Source organism: Equus asinus, chromosome 8, assembly GCF_041296235.1.
Source record: "Equus asinus isolate D_3611 breed Donkey chromosome 8, EquAss-T2T_v2, whole genome shotgun sequence".
In the NCBI taxonomy this organism is placed as follows: domain Eukaryota; kingdom Metazoa; phylum Chordata; class Mammalia; order Perissodactyla; family Equidae; genus Equus; species Equus asinus.
The window spans coordinates 95,483,417-95,509,268 of NC_091797.1; the positions used below are offsets into that span (position 1 = coordinate 95,483,417).

General features: G+C 47.7%; 2 long non-coding RNA genes across 6 annotated transcripts in view; one reads left to right on the forward strand and one right to left on the reverse strand.

Annotated features, from left to right (window-relative positions):
* The window catches only part of LOC139045949 (uncharacterized), a 36,497-nt gene continuing 10,645 nt past the window's right edge, over nt 1-25,852 (forward strand). Inside the window, exons 1-4 of one of the 2 annotated variants that reach the window (XR_011505463.1) lie at nt 1-156; nt 16,302-16,361; nt 16,668-16,786; nt 25,193-25,434. This is a non-coding gene — a long non-coding RNA (uncharacterized lncRNA). Of the gene's footprint in view, nt 157-16,301; nt 16,787-25,192; nt 25,435-25,852 lie in introns of both variants that reach the window. The other variant, XR_011505462.1, reaches the window with a different exon arrangement.
* Nucleotides 11,941-19,990, reverse strand: LOC106828781 (uncharacterized). 4 transcript variants are annotated; one of them, XR_011505459.1, is made up of 3 exons: nt 19,835-19,990; nt 16,641-19,721; nt 11,941-13,429 (listed from the first exon to the last, which is right to left on the reverse strand). It is a non-coding gene; the product is annotated as an uncharacterized lncRNA (long non-coding RNA). The 4 variants fall into 4 exon arrangements; XR_011505460.1 differs by lacking the exon at nt 11,941-13,429 and adding an exon at nt 16,010-16,024; XR_011505458.1 differs by lacking the exon at nt 11,941-13,429 and adding an exon at nt 16,260-16,385.

A 25,852-nucleotide genomic window follows, 5' to 3' on the forward strand; every position in this document is an offset into this window, starting at 1 on the left:
TCCTCACCAGCCCTGGTAACCAGTTGTGAACGGAGGGATTGGGGACCTGGATATGGCACAGGAACCCAGTGCTCCAGGGCCCATGACAATGCAGGAAGGAGCAGAGAGCAGCAAACAACTCCCATGGTGGCTTTTGGAGGATGTCGTCTGACCCAGGTAAGAGCTTCTTTGGGCTGTGAGTTTTATCCCAGAATGGTGATGTTGATGTATGCTCCCACCATGGCATTGATATCAATGTTTCCTATTGCAGAACGGCCTGTAATCACCTTTTCCTCTCCCAAGTGTGTCAGAAACCATCGCCATGGCCCAAGGCTGTTATTGGGCATGTGCATATGAGTCATTGTCTCTTCCTATATGCAGTCCCTCCATAATCCATTTCAGCTATTCCCAGGAGAATTTGCAAATGCCCTTTTCTCAGCCCAATTCCTCCCTGGCTGTCCAGAGAAATTTGATCGGGTCACGATGGATTGTGTAACTGATATGCTGAAGAATGTGAGCATCTATGTTAGAAGTGAGATCGCCCTATAATTTTCATATCTAATTAGGTTCACATTGAGTTGTGCACCATGGGTTTTCTAGGATCAGAAATGAGATGAGGCAACATGCTCTCCGTTTAGTCTTCGGGAAATTTCCTTGCATGTCATCAAAGAAAATGGAGTTTGGATTTCGTTTCTCGCCACCAAGCGCCTCCAGATGGGCCCAGGGGCTATTTCTCCAAGTGTGGTGCAAGAGGCATCCTCTGCGTCTCCAGTGGGAATGTGGAAGAGTGTGCCTCCTGGATTGCAGCAGGGGCAACAGAGGTGGCCAGGGAGTAGGAGGCAGTGGCAGCAAAAGCTGGACAGCCAGGGATGTGAGGGGAGGAGAGAGGAAGAGACAGCCAGCTCCTGGGAGCCTGTTGCTCATGCATACTGGTGGGTGGGTGGCACTGAAGGTGCCTGAGCCATGGTGAGGCCCCGCACAGGCACTGGCCCCACTGATGATCAGAAACGGTGCAGCCAGGTGTGAGCTATGTGTGCCTGGGTCCGGAGTTTCTGCCTCCTGGCCTCTTGCTTGCTCACTGCCTCCCTGGCAGCCTTTCTCACCCCCTGGACTTTCTGGTCTCCAGCCTGAGCTCTCTGAGTCACTGCAGCCACCACTGGTGCCAGCAGTGTGCCTCCAGCCTGACACTCCTTGAACAGAGCCCCAGCACTGCCTACTGCTTGCCTCCTTGCATACCACCTGGTCCTGCCACAGCCTCCCAGGGAGCTGGGCAGACTGGGTGCCAGGCCCGCTGCAGAGTTTTCTTGTCTATAAAATCGTCTGGAGAGAATCATATTGTACGGTTACTTGGAGAATTAATTGAGATGATTATGCAAAGTGCCAAGCTAGTATTGACTTTGTTGTTTAAGAGGCAGTAGGTTTAAGCTGTGTGGCCTTGGCTGATCACTTATACTCTCTGAGCCTGTTTCAGAAGACTCCTTCTGAGCTTTCTGACCTTGGGAAAGTCTCAGCACTACTCTGAACCTCCGTATCCTCATCTGTAAAGTAGGGATGATAGGTAATGGCCACCTACAAAGGGTCCCAAGTGGCTCGCTGGGAAAGGAGGCCATATCATGATGTGGCCTGTGATAGGAGCCACCACTGAGTGAGGGTGTCCTGAGTGCAGCCCTGTGGCCGTGCAGCTTTCAAACATCATCTCAAGGCATCGAACAGCCCCTGGAGGGAGCTCGTTACTTCTCAACTTTTCAGATGAGAGAACTGGGACCCGAGAGGGTAAGAGGCTCACCCCAGTTAGCACAGCTGGAATGTAGCAGAGCTGGGATTTGGACCTGAACATGGTGACTCCAAAACCAGTGTCCGTTAAGCTTGGGACTCAAGGAGATGCTTTAAAGTGGCCGTTAGCAGAGTATTCTTCACTGGAACTAGCAACAAGAATTTGTGACTGCATTTCTTCTATTAGAGCACATTGTCTTCCCAATTATAAGATTAAATCTTGTCTAACACAGATAATTCAGAAAATAATGAAAAGTATGACAGAAAAAAAATCGACCCTATTCCCACCACCCCAAGATAATGATTAGCTGCAGCTTGCCATAGTTCTTTCCAGTCTTTTTTCTATACCTCCATGTAAAAGCGATTGGAATAAACAGAATCAATCCATGGACACAGTTCTGTCTCAGGAGATGGGGAGGGCTGGGAAAATGCATCTTATGAATCCTTTGCAAAGGCTGGCCCTCCACTCTTTCCGCCCAGCAATCCTAGATGGAGATACACCTCTGGCCCAAAAGGAAGCTGACCAGGCTGGGGATTTGTGCATCCCACCCAGGGACCACTGGGCAGACCCTGCTCTGAGGCTGCCCCTCCTCCCTGCCCATCCTGTGCCTCCCTCCTAGAAGACTAAACCATTCCTTTCCCTGGAGCACAGGGACTAGTGAGGTCACACACTCCTTCCCACCTGTCCCTGACCCTCACCCACTCCCCATCATGAGCAAAGCATTCCTAGAGTGACAGCTCCAGAGGGACAGAGGCAGGAGACAGTGGGCCTTAAAGGTCCAGGCAGCCTGGCTTCAGTCCTGGCTCTGTCCCGGGCAGCTGCAACCTCTCAGAGCCTCTGTTCTCATCTACAACATGGGCACATAAAGAACACCAACTTCCTGGAGTCGTCGTGAGGATTAGATGAGATACAGACAAGTAAATGTTCAATTAATGGAAGCTGTTGCTTTTTATTAGAGAGGAGACGTGATCTGAATAATATTGTCAACAATTGTTGAGTCCTCACTAATTGAGGAGCACAATTCCCATTAATTCCCACAACCACATTAGTTGATAGACATTGGAATTAATCCCTTCAGAGATGAGGAAACTGAGGCCCAGAGAGATAAAGTCATTTGTCCAAGGGCACACAGCAAGTACATGGCAGAGCTTGGATCAGGCCCCAGCTCTTCTGCCTCCAACCCAGTCGCTATTCCAAACGGCAGACTATCTGCCCCTTTCCCTGGCCCTCCTCTTCCCACCAAAACTCCTCACCCTCTTGCTCCGTCTTATGGAGTGCCCTCCTTCAGGAAGAGGTCCAGGGGCACTTGGCCTAGTAGCCCATCACAGGTTGGTGTGAGGAGGGTGCTATTGACCTCTAGCCACTCCCAGTCCACCTCCATCACAGCCCACTTCTCCCTGCTCCCCTGATTCCCCCTGGGAATGGGAATTAGGACCTCTTCAACTGGAAAGAGTCCCGGGCTTGGAATCAAGCAGATGAAGTTCGAGCAGTAGGTAAAAGTCCCCGGGTCAGTCACTCACTCTTTCAAGTTTCTACTTCATCATCCATGAAAGGGCCAACAATGTCTTCTTTGCCTGCTTCTTAGGGTTGTTGCAGAAATGGTAGATTGTAAAGAACATTGAGAGTGGCAAATCTTTAAAGATATAACAGTGATGTTACAATTAATATTGTCCCCATGACACAAGCATGTAAGAAGAGAGTATCATGGGCTCATGTAGGGTGCAAAGTGGGAGCTCCGAAGACGTTTGTTTTTCCCATGTGATGTCCAATTGACCCATCATAATTTATTGAAAGAGCTGTCTTTCCCTACTGCTCTGTGGGGCCACCTTTGTTACAAAGCATATGTCCTCGTGTATGTGTGGGGCTGGCTCAGAGCTGTCCATTTTGATCCATTGGTTATCTTTTTGCCCATATCACATGGTCTCAATTACTTTAGCTTTATAATAGTTTTCATATCAATAAGAGACATTTTTTCCCCTGAGACATTATCTTGGCTATTCTCAGCCTTTTGCATTTGCCTATAAATTTTAGAATCAGTTTATCAGGTCCCTCATACAACAACAAGAGATCTATTGGGTTGGGATTGGAATGGCACTGAGCCTATGGATCGACATGGGGAGAACTGCTGCCTTTACAATACTGAGTTTTCCCCTCCCCATACTTCACTGCATACACAAAAATCCATCCCAGTTGGGTGCAGATCCAAATATGAAATCCAAAACAGCAAAGCTTCTAGAAGCCTACAGAGGAAATAATCTTCACAACCTTGGGGAGAAAAACGCTTCTTAAACAAGGCAAAAAGCACCATCCAGAAAGGAAAACACTGATGCATTTCATTACATTGAAATCATAAGAAGTTCTCTTCATTAAAAGACACCGTTAACAGAGTGGAAAGTCAAGCCGTAGCCTGGGAGCAGATATTCTCAACATGCACTGCTAACTACATGCTCCTATGCAGAATTTACAAAGAACTTGTGCAAATCAAGAAGTAAAACAGAAAACCCAACCAAACGGGCAAGAATCTGGGACAGACATTCACAAATGAAGATGTTGGGAGAGCCAGTAAACTCATTGAAAGGTGCTCAATCTAAGTAGATATCCAGGCCACGCCTATGAACACTACAAGGAGATACCACAACACCAAGAATATGAACATGGACAATGCCATGTGCTAGTGAGAATGTGGAGCAACTAGAAATCAAATACACTTCTGCTAGGAGTAGAATTCATACAAATTCTTGGAAAAACCGTGTGGCATTATCTACTAAAGCTGAATATGCACCCTCCCTATGAGCAGCATGTTCAGTCCTAGGCATTCATCCAGCAGAAATGAAAGCTTATGTCCACCAGAAGACATGTCCAAGAATGTTCACACCAGCAATTTTGGGGGCTTATAATAACAAAGTTTTAAATAACCCCAACAACTGAAATGTTTCCCAACAACAGAATGATACGGTAATGTATATATACAGAGAGACAGAGACAATCCCCTTCAGAGATGGTCAGGGAGGCTGAGCTGCTGACAGGGAGCAGAGACTCATCCTGGGCTACCTGAGCATCAAAGTCTTCCTCATAGAGCCTGTGTCCAGGGCATTTCCTGGCTGACCCTGATAAGAGGACCCCCTCCTAGTTACACACCATGTTACTGGTTTTCCTGTTGAGGGAGATTCTTCCTCCTGGAAATTCTGACACTGAGGGTGGCTGGGGCAGCACAGGTTGACCCCTGACTTCTGCAGGGACAGAGAACTCTGAAACTGCATAAGAGGGGTGTGTGAGTGTGTGTGAGAGACAGAGAGACAGAAAGAGAGAGAACAAGAGAGTATGCATCCTGTGCCCTCAGAAAGCCATAAATTCAATCCCTCAGAGGCAGATCATGGTCCAAGTGTCCCCTAGCCCCTCATATGTCCCTTCTACACCCTGAGGGTGGTTCTTCATGCAAATCCCTCCCAGGGGCTGCTTCTCTGTAAGACCCTCCAGGGTCCTGGAGCTAAAGAAGGACAAGTGACTGGAAGGCCACTTCCCTGGGACGAGGATGAACTTTACACAGGGAGGAGGAGTTGGTGCATATTAGCTGTGTTAATGAGTCCTCTGAATCATGAGCACAAGTCCGGTGGAGTGAGATGCCCGTCCATCTTCAGAACCTGGATGGAGGCACGAGGCCCGCAGCCACAGGGTCGTCAGGTCTCAGGAGACACAGGACAGGAGTGACCACACAGCCTCCATCCTCCTGCTCCTCTCACCACGGCCAGCCCCACAGGGCCCCTGTGGCTCCCAGATGTCCCCCTGAGGATGAGCAAGAGACATTATTTTATTTTGGACAAGGGCTAATATATGGGATTTCATTGACTTGAGCAAAGTGGTCGTATGGCTGAGGTGATTTCCAGGAAGTTCTTTGGAAACAGAGATTCTGAGGCAGAAGAAAAATGTCATTTCAGAAATGTGCAGTCATTCTTTCGTCTGTGGATTATTCAAGACTCACACTGGGTAAGACCTCAGTTAATTCTCAATGAGGGAAAAAATAAATCGATAGCTTCCAAGTGCAAATACACACGGTGGAATGCTCAAGTCATTTTTACAAAAAATCTGTAATTTTATTGCCTTAATAAAGAGAGTGACTTAGGATGGTGAGAAGTAGAAAACCAGAGTGTGAGGATGAGAATAGGAATAAGATGATGAAGTGATTTCCTGCTGGCCTAACGTCTGCTAAATTTCCTTCCTTGAGATGGAGCCTCTGGAGAAAGGAAATGACAGCAAGAACATTTCCAGTTTTCTCTGAAAACCTCACATGGAGATGGAGTTAAAACACGAAGACCCAGAGGGAGGGATCTGAACTCCCCGGGGACCCAGGGGAAGAGGAGAGCTCAGGAGGGATGCACGTGACGGATGCTGTTGGTGAAGGGCTGTAGAAGTTGTGAGCAAGTTGGTGTGTGGGCTGGTTCAGAAAGAGGAAAATGTGACTGTGACCAGGGTGAGTATTAGTACATTAGCTGTAGATACATCAGGAGTAATGCAGGCTCACAGTCTATGAAACAAGATGCGGACGTTGACGTGTGGATGGGTGTGGTTACGCTGCTCAGCACTTAGCGTGTTCTCAGCAGAAGCAGCGCTTACTCTTGCTCATTCCCTGCAGACCCCATGGGACGTGCCCTTGGGCTCTGGGACCTCATCATCTGTGTGATCCTGGGATGCCCTGTGCTGGCTCAGGTAACAGGCGCATCCTGCACTTTCTCCTGCCTCTGTTCATCGATAAATCTGGCTGCAGAGGAGTCTCCTGTCCAGAGGCCTCCACAGGAGCTTCTCACTGAAAAGAGGCTCAGAGTCAAGGACTATGGGCATGAGGTTTTTGTCTCACTTCCTCGTTGTCTGAGACACTGTGAGTAACCAGAGCTGCTCCCACTGCTATCAGCTGTAGCACAGTAATAGTCAGCCTCGTCCTCAGCCTCGAGCCCAGAGATGAGCAGAAGCCCTGCATTGGCCGAGGTGTCTTTGGATCCAGAGAAGTGGCTGGGGACCCGGGAGCCCTGGTGCTTAACTGAGTCTGAGTAGAAACTCAGAAGATACCCCGGAGGGCTCCCTGGCTTCTGCTGGTACCAGAATATGAGAGAGCTGCCAACACTGACATCACTGCTCAGGGTGCAGGTGAGTCTGCCTGATGTTCCAGGAGATGCAGAGAGGGAGGGCGGCTGGGTCAGCACAGGCTGGGAGAGGGAACCTGCAGACAGAGACACATGTGGGTGCTTGGGCAGGGGCCAGAGTTGAGCTGATTCAGATTCTGAGCCAGAGAGACTGACACAGAGTGTCCGCTGCTCTGGGTCGCTGAGACCTGTCCCTACCTGTGCAGTGAGACAGGAGCATGAGGAGGAGAGGAGTCCAGGCCATGGTGCACTCAGCCCCTGGTCCCCACAGTGGGCTGGGCTGCCCCAGGCCTCATTTTCCTTTCCACCCTCTGCCACAGGAGGGGTTGTTCATGCAAATAAGCTTCCATTCAGTGACTGCCCAGCCCCTCCCTGAGCCCTGGTGCTGGAACTCAGCTCACACCACACACTGAGGAGGATGGAGGTCAGCTTCACCCCTTGAGAGAGCCCTGGGAGGAAGCACCTGCTGAGACAACACAAAGGTCCCTGCTCAGGGGACTCTGCCAGGCCAAAGAGGACACAGCTGCTGAGTCCCCATCAGTGAGAGCTGGGCCCAGCCCCCAGCCCCCAGCCCCAGCCCCAGACTCCTTTGAGTGAATGGTCCTCACAAAGCAGCTGTGTAGGAACCACAGGGCAGTCCCACAGCACCCCCTGCTGATCACAGGTCACACCCCTCACCATGGTCCAAAACCCTGAGAGCCCATCTGGTTCTGCAGGTCAACAGGTCACTGCCTCTGTTCACACATCCATGGTCTGATTCCTGGAACATGGGATTCCAATATACTGTGCATGATTACTGTGGTTATCTTATTCCCAGAAGGAGTCTCTGTCTGTGGAAGATTCAGAAATGTACGGAAATGACAATTAAGATGTTCGTGCCCCGGAGAATATGCTGCAATCATCAAAGCCCTTTATTTGCACGTGCTTTGGAATATGCATACATTTTCAGTGTTCCATCTCTTGTCTAATAGAGCAATGATCCCAAGGACTCTCACATACATTTCTTGGTGTTTTAGTCCCCAATTTTTTAGCCAATTTACTTGTTGAGCTAAGTGACAAGTCAAAGAAGCACAATGATTCCTAGTATTCGAGCTGTGCAGCTCCCACCACGCCATCTTGTATTAGAATAAAGTCTAACCCGGGAGAGAAAGTCTTAGACCCTCATTTGTTGGCTTCCTTCATCCATCTCTCCCTGTTCAGAATTATCTCTTCTGTGGACACAGAGCTTACCAACCCCAGCATTCTTTCTTCACACCTTTTCTCACTAGGGTCCTTTGTAGGATTTGGGGTTAAAAAGTTGAATATTAGAATGCCATTGATCTTGTGCTGGATCATGAGCTCTATATTTAGTGTCTTGTTGGCAATGGCTGTCTTACATGTTGTTAAGTGAAATGTCACCTGACAGTCACCCAGCTCGCCCATAGTCTTCAGTTTATTTGCTCACAAAGCTTGTCTCCTGTGCTCAGCATTTGCTCCCCCATCCCCCTGCTCCCTGAGGGCTCTTTATTCAGCACCTGCAGGCTCCTCACCCTCCACTTTCGCTGCAGGAGCCCGTGGAATCCAGTCCGTCTCACTGGTCGCCTTCCCGAGGGCTCAAGCACTGTCTCTCCTGTTCTACAGACAGTAAGATCAAGGTTATTACTCAGCATCTCCTCTCAAATCAGCTCGGATCTCAAACTCAAAATGTCCAAAAAGCAGAAATCTTTATCTTCGCTTCAGATCTGCACCTCTTCCAGGTTTCCCATTCATAAGATTTCAGATATTCATTCAACAAGCATGTGTTGTGTCTGTCTTCCATTCCAGGAAGTTTTCTGGGTGCTGTAGATACAGAGTGACACAACAGGGGAAAAGTTCTATTCACTCGGACCTTGGATCCCGGTGTGGGAAACACACAGTGAACAGAGTCACAGAAGAATGTCATCACGTGGCTGATAACACCCTGGGAATCTGGAGCCCACTCCTGATTGCCAAGAACCCCTCATCTCCCCCGGCACATGGACACTGAAGTCCTGGATGTTGTGTCCACAGTCTCCCCTGGTCCTCACCCCTCCCTGCCCGTTCCAGGTCCCTGAGTGCAGGTGCCCATCCCTGCTCACCCGGCCACGCAGAGCCCCTCAGTGTGGTCTTACCCACCATCTTGTGCACTATATTTCATTCTTTACACTGTATTCAGAGGGATATTGCAAACACATATGTCTGATAAAGGCACCTCCCTGCTTAAAAATCTTCCATAGATTCCCTTCTCATCAAGATGAATTAAAAATATTAGGTGCCACATCCAAGGTCTCTCTCGACATGGCCATCATTTCTTCCCCTGCCTCCTGCCCCACCTCCCCCTTCTGCAGCCTCTACAAAAGCACAAGCAGGTCTCTTTTGCAAAGGGGACACTTAACCCTGGACCACAGTGTTCCCTCCTCTGGGGGACTTTCTTGTCCTCCTGTCGCTCTCTTGTCCCTCTTCCTTCAGGACAGGCTCACATATCACCTGCTGGATGAATTTTGACCACACTGAGTGGAGGGATAATTTGTTTTTACTATAATTATTTACAAACAAATTTCCAAACCTGGAACTTTAACCACATGTGTGCATATTTTTTAACTAAAATTTAAGGATAGAAATACTGAACAAAGAATACAAGTATGATTCTTTCTGTCATTATTTTTCCTTATTAATTGAACCTATTTACACTCCTCAGAGGAGTGTTTGTGTATTAGGCGATTACTGTTTCTTCAAACATTGAATCTTCCCAACTTTGAGAAAACTATCATCCTTAGGTTGAGCCAGACATCCAGGATAAGTGGAGAGACGTGGAGATTTGGTAGCATTTGAATTCAGAGTGTCCTTAATGATGACGCTCTGTGAAATGAGAGCCTGGAGAACTGTTCTTCATGATTATTTAATTTGAAAGCTGTGGTGGACTTGGTCTTCCCTGCGAGTGGTCTAACTCTGCAATCTGTGTGCCCCTTGCAGGACCAAGGACACTAAACTTGTAACAGTTTCCATGATTCTACTTCCCTGAACGCATCGTGTTTCTTTATCCCTTTTCTAATGGAGCACTTCTAATAGGGAACCCTTCACAATGACTTGGCATGAAAATTTAGTTTTGATTTTGTTTGTTTACTGTCTAATCACAGGGTAAGAAACTTCCATTTTATTCCCAATTTCCTGAGAAATTGTTTTAAAATCACAAAGACGTGTTGAATTATGGATCAAAAAAATTTTTCCCTTGGGATAATCATGGTTCTTCCTTTAATGGATCACAGAGTTATAGTATGCAATAATGAACATTGACCATAGCCTCATCCCAAATATGAGACTTCATTTGATTCAAGTTATTCATAAACATCAAAGCTAATATCATAAAGATTCTAGAAAAATTATAAAATAACATCTTCCTGTCATTGGAATAGACAAAGTTTTCTTAGAGAGGACACAGACATTATCACTCAATACAGAAAAATGTAACAAATCACACTATGTAAATTTAAAATAATATTTTATTGAGGTCACATTGGTCTATGACATTGTGTAAATTTCAAGTGTAGCTTGTTATATTTCAGCTTCTGTACAGACTGCATCAAGTTCACCACCAAAAGTCCAGCTTCCGTCTGCCACCATACACAAGAGCCTCTTTACCCCTTTCACCCTCCCCCTGCCCCTTTCCCCTCTGGTAACTGTGAATCTCCTCTGATTATCCATATGTGTGTTTGTTTATCTTCCACATATGAGTGAATTCATACAGTATTTGCCTTTCGCTGTCTCGTTTATTTAGCTTAGCATAATGCCCTCAGGGTCCATACATTATGTCACAAATGGCACAACTTTGTCATTTTTTATGAGTGGGTAGGAGTCCACTGTGTACATATATACCCCATCTTCCTTATCCATTCTTCCGCTGATGAGCACTTGCATTGCATGCAAATACTGGTTATTGTGAATAATGCGTCTATGAACATAAGACTGCATATATCTTTTGAATTCATGTTTTCATGAGTTTGGATAAACACTCAGAAGCGGAATAGCTGAACCATTAAGTATTTCTATTTTAACTCTTTGAGATATCTCCAGAGTGTTTTCCCTGGTGACTGCCCCAGTTTGCTTTCCCACCAGCAGTGTACGAGGGTTCCTTCTTCTCCACATCCTCTCCAACACATACATCTTGTCTTTTTAATAATAGCCCTTCTGACGAGTGTGAAGTTATATCTCATTTTAGTTTCCATTTGTATTTCCCCAATAATTAGGTTTGTTGAACATCTTTTCATGAGCCTGTTGGCCATCTGTATATCTTCTTTCAAAAAATGTCTGTTCATATCCTCCATGCATTTTTTGGTCTGCATGTTTATTTTGTTGTTGTTGACTTGTATGAGTTCTTTATATATTTTGGAAATGAACCACTTATCGTATACCTGATTCGCAAATAATTTATCCCAGTTTGTGGATTATCTTTTTGTCTTGTTGATGGTTTTCTTTGCTTTGAAGAACCTTTTTGGTTTGATATAGTCCCATTTGTTTATTTTATATATTTGTTTCCTTTGACTCAGAAGACATTGTGTTCAAAAAGATACCGCTAAGATTGGAGTCAAAAAGCATACTGCCTGTGTTTTCTTCTAGGATTTTATGGTTTCGGGTCTTGGATTCAAGTCTTAAATCCAGTACGAGTTAATTTTTGTGTATGGTGTGAGATAATGGCCTACTTTCATTCTTTGGCATGTCGCTGCCTTGTTTGCCCAACAACGCTTATTGAAGAGCCTTTCTTTCTCTACTGAATGCCCTCGAACCTTTGTCAAGGATTTGCTGTCCATGGACGCGTGGTTTTATTTCTGGGCTCTCAATACTGTTCCATTGAGCTCTGTGTTCATTTTCCTGCCAGTACCAAGTGTTTATGTTACTTTATCTGATAGTATATTTAAATTTCAGGGAATGGTGATGCCTCCAGCTTTGTATTTTTTCCTCGTAATTGCTTTGGCTTTTCAGGGGAGTCTTTTGTTGTCCTATATAAATTCTATGATTCTTTGTTCTATTTCTGTGAAAAATGTCATTTGGATTCTTTCATTTATTTATTTATTTTTTTTTTTTGAGGAAAATAAGCCCTGAGCTAACTACTGCCAATCCTCCTCTTTTTGTTGAGGAAGCCGGGCCTTGTGCTACCATCTGTGCCCATCTTCCTCTACTTTATATGTGGGACGCGCACCAAAGCATAGCTTGGCAAGCGGTGCCATGTCCTCACCCGGGATCTGAAGCGGTGAACCCTGCGCAGCCAAAGCAGAATATGCGCACTTAATCCCTGAGACCCCGGGCCGGCCCTGTCATTTGGATTCTGGTTGGGATTGCATTACATCTGTAGATTGCTTTAGGTAATATAGACATTTTAACTACGTTTATTCTCCCAATTCCTGAGCACAGAATATCTTTCCCGTTGCTTTATGTCTTCTTCAGTTTCTTTCAATGATGTCTTACAGTTTTCAGTATATATGACCTTCACCTCCTTGGTTACACATAATGTCATTGACACAAAGAGAAATTCAGAAGCATGCCCACGATGCATGTCTCATATTTGGAAGCCGCAGGTTTTCAATTCAGATCTCCCCAAATGAAAAACAAGTTCTCTTTAAATGTCCTTCCTTAATGGGTCAGTGTTGAGAATGGGGCAAAGGGGAGGAGCAGGGGTCAGGGAAGGAACAGGAAGAGAACATTCCTGGAGCGTGTGGGCCTGGAATAGGCTGACTTAGTGTTGACAAAGATCAGAGCAGCTGGTCTGGGTCACACAGTGTGGCAAGTTCATGTAGTGATTTCTTTAATCTTCCCACAATCCATTGCGTAGATGATCCTGACTTCCTTTACACAGGTGAGCACGCAAAGATTCAGTCTTTATTGGAGCTGGGAAGTGAACTATGGTCACCCACATGATGGGTCTATGGGGTCAGTGTCCCTGCTGCCCTGGACATGGCCATGTCCTGAGAGTCTCTGGCCCAGGACTGAGGAATGTCTGTGAGGCTCTGTCTGTGCAGACCTGAGAGCCCACCCAGTGTTGGCGGAGTTGGAGGAACCCCCCAGGCTTCTACTTTGAGGAGAGCAGAGCAATGGGGAGGATTTTGCCTCACTCCACATGAGTGGGAAGCACTGTGACAGCCTTTGTGTTGCCATGATGTGTCCTAGGGAGCCTAAACTGGAGTGCAGAGATGAGCAAAACCCTAGCATTGGCTGATGCATCATTGGATCCGGGGAATTTCCTGGGGACCCCCAGAGCCCTGGTGCTTGTCTGAATGTGAGAGGAATGTAAGAAAACACCTGGGAGGACTTCTTGGTTTCTGCCAGTACCAACATATCCGGAAGGTACCAAGAGTGAAGCCCCTGCTCATGGTGCAGGAGAGTCTCACAGAGGTTTAGAGGGAACAGAGAGGGAGGACACAGGCTGGGAGAGGGAACCTGCAGACACATGTGGGTGCTGGGGAAGAGACCAGTGTTGAGCTGCTTCAGATTCTGAGTGAGAGAGGCTGACACAGACTGTGGGCTGCTTTGAGTCTCTGAGGCCTGTCCCCACCTGTGAAGAGAGAGAGACACCCAAGGAAGACAGCAGTCAAGGCAATGGTGCACACATCCCCCTGGTCCCTACAGTGGGGCTGGGCTGCCCCAGGCCTCCTTTTCTTCTCCACCCTCTGCCACAGGAGGTGCTGTCCATGCAAATGTGTTTCCAGCAGGTGCCTGCCCAGCCCCTCCCTGAGCCCTGGTGCTGGAGTTCAGCTAACACCACACACAAGGAGAATGGAGATTGGCTTCACCTCTTGGGAGATCCCTGGGAGGAAGCACCTGCTGTGACAAAGGTCTCTGCTCAGGGGACTCTGCCAGGACTTAGAGGACCCAGCTGCTGAGTCCCCATCAGGGAGCACAGGGCCCAGCTCTCAGGCCCAGACTCCTTTGAGTGAATGGTCCTCTCAGATCAGCTGTGTAGGGACCACAGGGCTGTCCTGCAGTGTCCCCTCCTGGTCACAGGAAACACCCCTCACCATGGCCCAAAGCCCTGAGAGCCCAGCTGTTTTTTGGATGTGTGAATAGAGATCGCTGCCTGTATTCACACATCCATCGTCTGATCGTTTGGTGATGGCATTCACATGCACTGGAGGTGATGACTCTTCTATCTCACTCATTAGGGAGTGCAAAATGGAAGGTGAAAAAGTGGACAGAAATGGGAAGATAAGGTGTTTCCACTCCCAGAGAAGATGTTGCAAACAGCATATCCCTTCATTTTTATGTGGTTTAGAGAGCACATCCATTTTCAGTGTTCCATCACTTGTCCATTAAAGCAATGAATTACAAATAAACTCACATAACCTTATTTGCGTCTTAAACTCCAATTTTTAGGTAGTCTATTTGCTGTGCTAATGAGAAATCAAAGAAGCACAATGAATCCTAATATTTGAGCTGTGCAGCTCCCATCACGACATCTTGTGTTAGAATAAAGTCCAACCTGGCAGAGACAGTCTTAGACCCTAATTTGTTGGCTTCCTTCATCCATCTCTCCCTGTTCAGAACCGTCTCATCTATGGACACAGAGATTACCAACCCATCATTCTTTCTTCACACGTTTTCCCTCTAAGGTCCTTTGTAGGTTTTGGGGTTACAAAGTTGAATATTAGAATGTCATTGGTCTTATGCTGGATCAGGAGCTCTATATTTAGCATCTTGTTGACAAATGTCTATCTTACATGTTCTTACATGAAATGTTATGAGACATCCATCCAGCTCACAAACACTCTGCAGTTTATTTGCTCCTGGAGCTTGTCACCTGTGCTCACAGTTTGTTCCCTCATCTACCTGCTCCCCGTGGTTTCTTTACTCAGTCCCTGCAGGCCCATTGCATCCTTCTCCTCTTCCTTTGCATAAATCTATGGAATGCAGTCCATATCCCCAGGATCAAGTGCATGTATCTCTTCTGTTCTATAGACAATAAGATCACCGTTACTACTTAACATTTCCTCTTAATTTGACTCAGAACTCCAGAGTCAAAATATCCAGAAAGCAGAAATCATTATCTTTGCCTCAGATCTGCTTTCACCAAGGTGTGCAATTCAGGAGAATTCAAATATTCTTCCAACAAATATGTGCTGACTTTGCCCATTGTGCCACAGTTTCTGGGCTTTGTAGATATTACGGTGACATAACAGGGGGAAATTCCTGTTAACATGGAGCCTAGATCCCAGCAGGAGAAACACGCAGTGCACAGACTCACAGAATTCCTCTGGGCTTCTGGAGCCTACTCTTGCTGACTGAGAGCTCCTCACCTCCCTCAGGACATGGACACGGAGATTCTCTGTGCTGGGTCCACAGCCTCCCCTCAACTGCACACGGCTCTGCGCCATTCCAGGAGCCTCGTGCAGGAGCCTAGCCCTGCTCCCCTGGCCTTGCAGAGTCTCTCATTGTGGCTGCATCCCACAATTTGCCCACTGTATTCCATGCTTTACTCTGTAATTAGAGCGATATTAGAAACACATGTATCTGATAAAGGCACCTCCCTGCTTAAAACTTTCCCACAGTTTCTCTCCCCATCAAGATTATGTAAAGCTGTTGAGTGTCACGTTCAAAGTCTCTCTGTGTGTGTGGCCATCATTGTTCCCCCTTCCTGCCTCACCTCTCCCATGGAGCCTGTACAAAAGCACAAGTGGGGCTCCCTTGCTAAGAGGATACTTAACCCTCAACCCCAGTGCCTCATTCTCTTTGAGCACTTCTGGTCCTCCTGTCCCACCGCTGTCCCCTTCCTTCAGGACCAGGCTCACACATCACCTGCTGGAGATACTAACAGGAGCAATAATGTGTTTGTATTATAATAACTTACAAGGAAATTTGCAAACATAAATCGAACCCCCAGTGTGCATACTCTCTTAAATAAAATTTAAGGATAGAAATACTGAACAAAGGAGACAATTATGATACTTATCATCATTTTTTTTTCTGATTAGTTGACCCTGTTTACATTCTCCAGAGAAGTGGATGTATGTCGTGTTATTACTTTTTATTTAAATGTTTCCTATTTCCAATTTGGTTTGTGAAGTATTGTCCTTGGATTGAGTCAGACATCCAGATCCGCGGTAAGAAGAGATTTTGTAGCATTTAAATTCAAGAACATCTTTTCTATGAGAATCTGTAAAGATGTGACACATGACAGAGCCTGGAGGACTGTTCCTCATGACCATTTCATTTGATAACTGTGACAGACAGGGGCTTCCCTGCGTGTGGGGCAGCTCGCAATCTAGAACGTCCTCTGCAGGACCAAGGGCGCTGCTCTCAGCAATTCTAAGACATTGCTTCTTTGACACATGATGTTTGGTTTATCTCCGTTTTGAATGGAGAAATTCGAATAAAAAATGACTTAGAATGATTATTTTAGTTGATTTATTTATTTTCCTGTCTTCCATCAGGTAATGGGACTTCCCGTTGATTCCAGTTTCCTGAGAGATTGTTTCAAAATCACAAACAAGGTTCGACTTTTTATCAAATTTTTTCTGTTGAAATGATCAATGGTTTTTTGTTAATGGATCACAGCCTGTGGTATGGAAATAGTGAACACTGACCACTGCCTCATCCCATATGTAAAACTCAATTTGATTTGAATCATAGTCATAAATATAAAAGCTAAAATCATAAAAGTTCTAAGAAAAAATATAGTCACATCTTCATGTCTTTGGAATAGACAAAGACATCTTAGATTGAACACAAAAATTACTAACCATAAGAGAACAAAATAATAAATAAGTTACCTAAAATTTTGGAATATTCCTTGACAGGCGAGTGACCTCAGCAAGATGATGGAATAGGACGTCCTCCACTCATGTCCCCACTCAGCAACCATGATTTGGCAGCCATCCATTGACAAAAGTGCCTTTTTGGGAGCTTCTGGATCCAGGTAGGAGACTGTAAAATCCTGACAGAACCCAAGGCTGAGGAATGGTGTCTGAGAAGGCAGGCCCGTGGTCAGGGGGTCCTGGCAACAGGCCCAGAACAACATCATCCCCCTGGGGACATGGCAAATCACTTTATTGCCTTCTTCCTGCCACCTGCACCACTTGGCCAGAGACCCAGCCGGAGTCACTCCAGCCCATGCCTCAGTTAGCAGCCCTGACAACCGTGTCCCTGGCTGTGAACCGTGAAGCAGCCCATGATCCAGTTCCAGTCCCTCTTAGCAACAGTACAGGAGCAATCCTGCCCATCCAGGCAGCAGACAAGACACATGCCCATCAGTGCCCTGGAGGCAGTCCTGCTGTCCTCAGTCTGACTGGGAATCTGGAGGCAGCTCTGTGCCCTGGCCCCAGCCCTGTGCAGACCGGTCTGTGGGCACTCCTGCCTGCCCAGGAAATGGGCTGGGAACATGCCCATTGAAGTCCCAAGAAGCAGGCCTTGGGACAGGCACCAGTTCTGGACGCTGAAGCAAACTTCTGTCTCAGTACAGCCCTTATCAGATCTGGCTGAGGGCCAACCCTGCCCAACAAGGAAACTGCCCAGTGCCCAGGAGGGAGCCACACCCATCCATCCACTATTTTCTCTTTATTCTAGGGTAAAGCATTGCCCAAGTCCTCCTAATCACTGTGCTGAAGGGTTGTCTTCCTTTAGTTGCATCCATCACTCTTTGGTTTCTACGAGAGTTTTCTTGATTTCTCCTACTAGACTCTTCCTGCCTGGGACATGACCCCATCCTACCACCTGCTTCCCAACACAGCCTTCCAGTCCCCACAGGGGATGACTGGTATCAAGATGTGTGGACCATGTGCCTTGACCTTGCCTGGTGGGAGAGCAGACCCCCTGCTCTGAGACCTGAGGTCCCATCTGGAGCCAAGTCTTGGTGTCTTCAACCTGTCCTGTCTTGGCCGATTTTCTTCCTCAAGTAAATGAGAAGGGAAGCCAAGTAGGCATTATCAATGCATTTTGCATAAAGTAACCCTCTAGAAGCATTTAAACATGAACCCTTTACAGGATCCCACTAATGAGGTTCAGATTAAGTAATCTGGTAGAGAGTGTCACTTTCTGGCTTTTACTAACTGGAAAGTTTCTAATATGATCGCAGCATTGAGAACAAAGGGACTAAGTTCATCCTTCATGTACTTTCCCTCTAACAACGTGCTGAAATTGAACAGGCACAGGTGAAGTTTTCATCAAATGTAAGACGAGAGTAAACTAGAGATGTGCATTACTAGAATTGCTAACAAGTAATCCCATTTGTCAGAGCTGATCATATCTCTTGAAAATGTGAGCGTCAAATAATCCAGCCTGAATTAGATGGCGCCATCACATTGTCTGACTTGATTGACTCACCCACCACCCACACTGCTCCCGACAGCCCAGCTTCAGTCCCTCTTATTCCCAACCCCATCCTTCAATCCCTCCTTCCTCCAAGCCATTGGTTATCTGAATTTTCTTCTCTATCCCACCTGCTCCACCCATTAACCAGACCCATCGTCTAACAGTTGTATGGTCCACAGTTACTACCGAGTCCCTCCCTACATCCAAACCTCCTCCTCCTTCAGTTTCTATGCAGCACTTGGGCCTCATAAACAAATCGGATTCTGTTGCTCCCCTGACAACCCCTCTAATGCTCCCATCTCCATCCCACCAAGCTCACCCCTCCTCACTCTCCCAGGACATCAATGCTGTACAGCGTCTTTTGCTCCTTTGTACTCTCTCTTCCCCCAGACAGTGTCACCACCCAGAGCATGGAGACCCTTCCTGTCTTGTCCACCCACTGTCCTGAGCCCCTTCACCCAAGTCTGACCCATGGTAGGTGTTCAGTAAATGGTGTGGATGCACATAATCTGGAGAGTCAACTAGCCTGAGTCAAACACAGCTGGACTTTGTTTCCCTGTTTCTGCCCTGACTCCTTGAAATGGGCTGAACTGTGTCCCTCAAAACCCTATGCTGAGACCCTAACCCTGTAGTGACTGTCTTAGGAGATAAGGAATTGAAGGAGGTAATTAAGGTAATTAGGTCATAAGGGTGGTGCCCTAACAAGCGGGGCTGGTGTGTTTATAAGAAGAGGAAGAAAACCAAGGGTGGGTGCACAGAGAAAAGGCCCTGTGAGGACACAGCAAGGACCCAGCCTTCTGCAAGCCAAGGAGAAACCAAACCTGCCAGCACCTTGATCTTGGACTTCCAGCCTGCAGAACTGTGAGGAAACACATGTTTGTTGGTTAATCTGCCCCATCTGTGGTATTATGTTATGGCCGCCCTGGCAGACTCACACACCCCTGGTGGACTCTGTCCCCAGGGCAGCCTGCCCCAGCATCCAGGAATGTCTGCTCGATTAGAGAAAAACAGAAAATGGATTGAAACCAAGGACAAGTTGTGGGGGCAGACATTGAGAGCATGAGCACACATGTTCAAGAAAAAGTTCCCTGAACTGAGTATCAGAGCTGCTTTTGGCCACACAAACAAAGGAAGCAGCTGACGTGGCCGAGGAGTGGGGGCTGCACAGGGAAGCCCCATGGCTGAGGGCACAGCAGGTTTTTGTCTCACTTCCCCACGGGCCTGCAGCACTGTGTCACTACTATCACTGCTGTAATAGGAAGCACAGTAATAATCGGCCTCGTCCTCAGCCTGGAGCCCAGTGATGGTCAGGGTGGCTGTGTTGCCAGACTTGGAGCCAGAGAATCGATCTGGGACCCCTGAGGGTCGTTTGTTAGTAGCATAGATGAGGGTTTTGGGGGCTGTTCCTGGGATCTGTTGGTACCAGCCCACAGAACTATAACTATACCCGATGTTGGAGCTGCTTCCAGTGCAGGATATGGTGACTGTCTGGCCCAGGGTCCCAGACACTGAGGCGGGCTGAGTCACAGACTGGGCCCAGGATCCTGGAAGTGAGAGAGACACAGAGATGGTGATTCCAGGGACTAGAGACAAAGGGAGAAAGCAGGGTCCCATGCATCTTCCCAAGGCCCCTTCCCTTGTCCCCATATCTAGTCACCTGTGCAGAGAGCGATGAGGGTGAGGAGGAGAGGGGACCAGGCCATGGTGGAGATCTTCACCGAGTCCTGCCTTCTGTGGCCCCACAGCTGAAGCAGAGCTTCCCCCAAGTCTCTCCCTTCCCCTCTTCATACTCTGAGAGAGGGAGGGCCCACACATGCAAATCAGAGCCCCCGCTTTCTGATCTCTCACGTGGCCTTTGCTCAGGTCCCACTTCCTAAGCTTGGCCCTGGGGTGGGGCGTTCACAGCTGTGAGCCCTGGGCAGAGGGCACCAGGCAGTGCTAGGTGGCTGGTCGCAGCTGTGAACCCTCACGGAAAGCTGAGGACTGAGCACTGAGTGCCCCCTGGTGTCCAGGCCCAGACTGACTATTGTGTTTCAGGGTGACCGAAGCCCAGTAGACAGTTCCCCCATCCCCACTGCTCTGTCCACTGTCCCCCTGAGTTAGGGTCAGGCCAGGTGGCCCCTGTGTAGCCTCCACATCCCCACAGGTCAGTCTCTACTCAGACTCTTCAGGAGTGAGTCTGTCCAGAACTCCTTTAGCTGTTCAGTGGTGAGGACTGAGGGCGTGTCTCATATACAAACTCCTCTTAGATCAGGATCAAGTGCAGAGCAGTGACCGGCCCCATAGAGGCAGGTCCCCTTCTGTGCAGGACACAGATTCTTTCCTCGTATGTGATCCCTCCCTGTTAGGGATTTAGCAGTGTGTCTCCAACACTCAAAGACTTTGCCCCAAAGGTCCTATTCCTGGTGGAATGTAAGTACTTTGGTTTTTGCTATGCTCTTTGACCAATCATTACTGTTTACTGGTCTCCTCACTAATGTATGAGTTGAATAGAATATTTTACATGGCTCATTCTCTACTTGTATGAGAGTCAGCTGTTCACTGTTTTGAGTCAGGCTCACTCTGTTCCCAGCTCCAGCGCACAGAATAGGAAGGTAACTGGGACAGGGCACCTGAGACCTGGGCCCTGTGAGGGGGAGAATCTCAGCAATGAGCCCTCAGTGACCTGAGCAATCACTCTATTGGGGAACGGGACACAAGGCATCTGGACTGGAGTGTGTCTCTAGACATCCGTGAGCTTGGCCTCTGGGACTGTTCCTCACCTGAGAGAGGAGGCAGTTACAGGCGAGGAGCCAAGGGGATGGCAGGCAGTGGCCACTAGTGTGGGTTCTTGAGATGAAATTGCCCTTCTCACCCCCTCTGGGAAGAGGATGTCCTCATGAGGGAGTTTTGCTCCTTTCTATCTCTCCGGGGACTATTGAATTTCACACCGGGACCTCACTGATTGCAGTGGGTGTCATTGCTCCTGAGAATGACCCTTTGCAGAACATTAGAAAGATTAGGGTGCCAGAAGCAGAGTTTTATGAGACAGGTGCCCCTGGCCTGTGTCCCCTGCCCAGCTCCCTGTGTGCACAGTAGAAGACCCAACATGAACGAATTACAATGGTTGAGAGCAGATGATGCGCATGCTGGGACCAAGAAGGGAAAACTTCTGTCCTTTCCTCTCCTCTCAGACCGCAAATCTCCCAGTCCTGTGGTGAGCATGTGATTTTCCCCAGCTGCAGCCCCAGCCCCAGGGACAGGCCTTTCATTTTCCAAACCAATCAGACAATACTCTCCCTACTCACCATCATGGAGTCAGGGGAGACGGTGTGGGTGATGTGGTCCAGTCCTTGTGAAGTCTGAGATTCCTCTTCAATGGCTCATGGAGGGCAACTCTCATTCAGGAGGGTTTATGGTGTGGGTGTGATGCCTGAGACTGCAGGGACATTTTTGACCCTGTGGGATATCAGCCTGGAGACATGAGAGATCATGGGGAATGGACAAGTCAAACAAATCTCAGAGAAGGAGTGAAGTCCATTGAGATTACTCAGTTCACAACTACAACATTCCTGTCACCACTGAACAAGCAGGAAGGCTGTCGACTATATTTCCATCACAAGGATGAGCTCAGGACCTCAACCCCACACCTGTGTCCATAGACCTTCATCCAGGAGGTACAACTCACTCACATTTTACGCAGTCCCCAAAGACTACCGTCCAAACCTCTTTCCTACATCCCCTTCCTTACCTCCAAAAAACATGCGGCGTCTGACCAACCTTCTCCACCTCACCTGCTCCATCCCGCATCCAGGACTCTAGTCTGATCTTTGTACCAAATCCACAAACCCCACCAGGCTCCTGCTTTCACTCTCAGCTCCTCCTCACTCATCTTCTATGAACAGCTGGACTTAAACTTAATCAGATTCCTTATCTTCCTGGTCAAATCCTCTAATGGCTCCTATCCCCCATCCAAGCCCAGCCAATAATTGCTGTTTAGTAAATTGTGCAGATGGGTGGACCGCTGAATAGTGGCCTATCCTGAGTCAGACTTGCCTGGACTCTGTGTGTGTCCCAGCTTTTTCTCTCTCCCAACATGGACTCTGTCGTTATGGCAGCCCACTGCTGAAATTGAGAAATATCTGATAAATGTGACACAATCAGATAATATTTTGCCTTCACATACAGACTCTTGAGCACAAATTGGGAGGATGTGGCCACATGTTATAGACCATGTTCTCTGTAGTGGGCATGAGAATCTTGTTTTTGACCATGCAAACAAACAAGGGTACAGAAGAGCCGCACTTCAGTGAGGACACTGTTTGCCCAAATACTGCAAGAGCCAGTAGAGCCTTCTCTGTGCCTGCCTTGCCCAGGACACTGCCCTCTCTGGACCTGCCCAACAACACGCCTGCTGGTCTCAGATCCAGGGTCCATGAGCCCCTCTGGCTTCACTCAGCTCTCCTGGAGGGCGTCCTTATTTTGCATGTGGATCTCTGTGATGTCAGTATCAGAATCATTCAATGAGTAGGTCTCTTATTGGAGACACAGGCTGAGATATTAAATGTCTCCAGATAACTAATGACATCCAGGCTGCTAAATAGAAGGATGTATTGCACAGTCCTGATGCTGCCCGATATTTCAGGATTAACTGACATTTAACTTTGCTTCTGCCAGTGCCTGAGGTCTCTATTAGTGTAGGACCATCGGAAACCAAGTTCAAGACCTAAAATCCTGCAATGAACCTTGTTGGTTCATGAGGACCAAAAATCTATAAGGGATACCCTGGCAGGCAGACATATGTTGTTGTCACTGCTAGTGTTGCTGCTGTTGTTGTGAGGGACTCCTGTTAGACCCCTCACCCCAGTGCACAAGTACTGCCAGATGATGTCTCCCTTGGCCACTAGAATACAGCACCATCAGGAAAATTGTGTCCTATCTCCTGCTGACCTCTCTGGGCTCATTTGCCCTTTGTTGCTGTTCTGGAGATTTACTCTTTTGTCTTCTGAATCTAGGATATATTTAGGGTTGTTTTTACTATTTTCGTCTAGTTTTATCATTATTTTCAGTCAGAAGATGGGTGAGTAAAACATTACTATGAACATTTGTCTTTTTCTGAGATTCATCCTCCTTCCTTGACTTGGTGGCATCCAAGATATGTCACCCAACCCATACTTGGCCCTGATCAGGTCTATTTGGTAACTGTTCCATATTCTGACATTGGAGAAAGAACAGGGCTTTCTGGAAATTTTCCTGTATTCTCAGGGTTCTCTGTGATAATGAGGGTTGGTTCATAGACTCTAGATCCCAAAAAACTAAGGTGCCTTCAAATATCCTCTCGCCACCCAAAAAATAAACAAAAAACAACTATAGCTGCAAAACAATTAAGATTCACTGGATTAAACTGGGGAAAGGGAGGAGGTGATGGGCCTGAGAGCCAGGTCATTGACGGTAAGAGTCCTCTCCTGCACCTGGGATCCAGGAGTTCCTCGAGGATGTGATCTGAGGAGAAGAAGAGAAACCCGTTTTGCGAAGGTTCCAGAGCTCAGGGAATGATCAGCAAAGCCAGGGCCAGGCTCATGGGACGTGTATTGGACTGAGCAGATGAGGCCCTGGGTCTCCGGGGTCACACTGGCTGGACTTCTCTTCTCCATGTCATCCTCCCCAGCATGAGGCAGGGAGGTGTGATTGTAAGTTCTGCTGACAAAGTGATTTTCTTACATTGGAAAATGAGTAGTTAAATGGGTTGTTTTCATTGCATTGATAAATTTAGAATGACTCAAAAGCATCAGTCTCTCTGGTTTTAGTTGCACAAGTGACAGCAGAAGCCAAACCCTGGGCTGCTGTTGACCACAGGCAGTGCCAGAAGAGAGTTAGGTGAGACTGGGGAGTGGAGGGCAGATCCTTGTCTCACTCCTCGCAGACTTGGAGTGGCATGGAGGGTGTTTGCAGCTGTTTGACAGTGACAATCAGCCTCATCATCATGCTGGTTCAGGAGGTTAGGATGACAGACCCAGATCTGGAGATTGGTCTGGACCCCCTGAAGGCCCATCACTGCTGTTCTAGGTCACAAACTTAGGGACTCTGCCTCGAAGTCGTTGGTTTTGGGGTTTCCATGACAACCTACAACGTTTGTGTTATTACAGAAGATGGTTTGGGTCCTTCTAGAGAGCTTCACAGCATGGATTTACTTCATGCACATATTGGGGAGGTTCTGGTCCCTCATATTCCACTGAACCTCTCCTACACGTTGTCTAGCTGGAAAGGTCCACTGAGATAAAAGAGGAGAGAAAAACTCACATCTGTACCTGTGGGCTCAGGAACACCCACTCACAGGGGTTCACATGAGGCCTGAGTGAGATCAGCTTTAGGAAAGTCACATCCACAGGACCTACTTCACCCGACTTCCATGGAGCAGGCTCAGCATTTTCCTTGCCTTCTCCCTGACATCACAACTGTAGGTCCAGGCACCCAGCAAGTGTGCCAGGCCAGCTCTGTGTCTGGAATTCCTCCTGGGATGTTTCTCACAAAAGCATCTCACGTTTTGGTGTCTTCTCCCTGAACACAGTGAGCCTCAGCATAATCTGAGCACAGGAGCCTGAGAGGGAGGGAAGGTCTCTGCTCTGAGCCCTCACAGAGCAGAGTCCCTGCTGTGGAGGACTGTGTACCTCTTGCATGGACCCTGGGTTCCAATGAAGAAACAATCTAGAAGAGGCTGATTTGCCAGCTTTGAAGACAAAAACCCCAGCTAAAAATACTCTGATTTCATTACATATGGGTCGTGAGGTAAAGATGCAGGGTCATCATGAGAATTTTATTTTATTTGGTTTGTTTTTCGTTTTGGTGTTTGTTTTCCTGAGTCTTCAGAAATATTGACTGGAAAATTGGGAAGACAGCCAGGTGAACCGGAACCTACTTTGAGATATAGTTGGTGTGTATACACATTACTTTTAAATTGAAGAAGAACTTATTCTAGTGTCTAAGAAGACTGAGGTTTTTGTCCCATTTCCCTCTCTGCCTATGTCACCGTGAGAAGCCTCACTGTGCCAGATGAACAGTCATAGTCAGCTGCATCCCCAGGCTGGAGTCCAGAGATGAGCAGAAGCCCTGCATTGTCTGAGGCCTCCTTGGAACCATAGGAGCAGCTGGGGACCTGAAGCCCTGGTGCTTATCTGAATTTGTGTGGAGTAGAGGAGACACTGGCAACAGGTCCCTGGCTTCTGCTGGTACCAGAATGTATCTTTGCTGCCAACATTGATGCCACTTCTCAGGTTGCAGGTGAGTCTGCCTAATGTCCTGGGAGATGCAGAGAGGGAGAGCAGCTGAGTCAGCACAGCTGGGAGAAGGAACCTGCAGACACAGACACTAATAGGTGATGGGGCAGGGACCCGGGTAAGGTTTCTCAGGAGTCTGAGCAAGAAGGGACAGAAACTGGAGGGCACCCTGTGCCGCCAAGGCCTGCTCCTACCTGTGCAGTGAGAGAGGAGCACGAGGAGCAGAAGAGCCCAGGCCATGGTGCACACAACCCCTGGTCCCCACAGTGGGGCTGGGCTGCCCCAGGCCTCCTTTTCTTCTCCATTTCTGCCACAAGAGGGGCTGCCCATGCAAATGGGTTTCCATCCAGTGCCTGCCCAGCCCCTCCCTGAGCCCTGGTGGTGGAGCTCACTTTACACCACAGACTGAGGAGGATGGAGGT